This window comes from Topomyia yanbarensis, chromosome 3 (assembly GCF_030247195.1).
Source record: "Topomyia yanbarensis strain Yona2022 chromosome 3, ASM3024719v1, whole genome shotgun sequence".
In the NCBI taxonomy this organism is placed as follows: domain Eukaryota; kingdom Metazoa; phylum Arthropoda; class Insecta; order Diptera; family Culicidae; genus Topomyia; species Topomyia yanbarensis.
The window spans coordinates 293,805,469-293,807,442 of NC_080672.1; positions in this window are offsets into that span (position 1 = coordinate 293,805,469).

The window sequence follows — 1,974 nt, forward strand, 5'->3', positions numbered from 1 at the left end:
TTTGCCCAAATGACGAGTACCATAGTTAATACATTAATCATAATTCACGTCCATTCTGCCGGCATGCATGGGGTTGTTTATTTTTACATTTTATGTTCTTGATAAGCCCCCACAGCTCGAACCTCCCTATTCGAAATCTGTTGATAGAGCACTTCGGGGACGCCAGCTGATTGGCTATTGCTGTTTACGTAGGCACACCGCACGAACCCCATTCACCGATTGTCCTTCGTTCACAAATTACGTAGACGGCAAAAACTCCTAATCTGAATTGTTCCAAGCTAAATATTCAAGAATATCATTTTCAAGTTAGCGAACGAAGAAAATTTCAGCTAATATGTCAGTAGTCGCATCGTAAAACCATCGAACAATGATCAAAACCATCGAACAATGATCAAAAAATCTTAAACAATTCTCTTAATTGGTTATGGAATTTGATTTCGACCTCGTCTCATCAGAATCCGACACTAACTTAGTGACAGAACTAAGCTAGCGCCGAATTGACGCTAGCTCCAAAAACCGAAAACGTTATTTGTGTTTTTGAGCAAACTCCTAGTTCTGTGCGATATTCCGCAAAAAAAATTTCTGATTGGGCTGATGCAAATTAATGAAATTGACACTTGGTTTGATTTAATAAGCCGAAGCACTATACTATATATCTCCCTAGTAGGGAAAGGCAAATAAAAACCTTAAAACCACTAAGGAGGAAATTATTCAAAACCACCTTTGTGTGTTAAGTGCACAAAACCTATAACTAAATTAGTTACGGAATTTGCGTTTTGACTTCGTTTCATCAGAATACAATACTAACTTAGTGACAGGACTAAGCTACATGAGCGAATGAGTTGTCTCCACTAAGGAGAAATACAGCATAGTACAATATTATTCTCTTAAAATCAAGTAGACATTATCACAGAGAACAGACATCCATGTTCGAACAATAGAGTTTATAATAAAATGTATAAATATTTGAGCGAATACCCATTAAAACCCTAGTACCGCTGCACCAGTATATCCCAACTGGAGATATAATTATGTCGGCCAGTTTGAAAACTTATCAGCTGTCAATTTTCGGAATCAGTCAAATTCGGAATCGCACCTGTTGGTTATAATTGTAAAGCTCGAGAAGAACGTTTGTTGTCTGTGATAATATTGTTGGTATTTTGAAAACAAGTACTACCAATGGCCAATGTTCCTAAGGTTGAAGACACGATTTTCGATAGGGTAATCAATGTCATACATACATACATACTGCAATTCCGATAAACATAATATGATCGTTGAATGTTGAACATATTTCCTGTATTGTTCGACAAATGGTATCAGAATGACCGCTGTTTATTATTTAACGTAAATTTAACTAAAACTTGCATTTTACTTGGGAGGCACGAAATTCCCTAGTATGATGTTGCATTTTCAAATTTAAATTGATGTTAACTTGTCGGTAGATGGGTGTTATACGGTTAATTGCTATTCGATTTGCGGGGTTATCCTGGTTCTGAACTCTTGTTCGCGAATCAAGCAAAACTATTTTCAGTCCTTGCGATAAGAAACATAGTCAATGTAATATTACAGTATGAAGTAAATGGTTTCATTTGCTTGTAATATATATACCATGATATTTAGCTTTTTTTATTTTTGAAACTACGGAGAACGGTTTACAAAAATATTGTTATATTAATAACAACGATTTATCTAAACAAAACGGTTTTCATAAAAAAGGACGGCAGACAGGACCGTCGAGAGCCGTGCCGGGCCCCAGGACTTACATAACTACCAGACCCTGCTTGATAAATACTTGGTTGAATCTTGATTAGAGAAATTTTGTTTATTTAACTGGGCTAGTAAATAGTGTTTCGATAAAGTCCGTTAACGGGTTCAAATATGCTTATGAGCCAAATTGTCACATCCGCAGATCGCTTGCCAAATATGCAATTATTTAGCAAATAACCACTGCATTCACCTTGTAGAACAGCT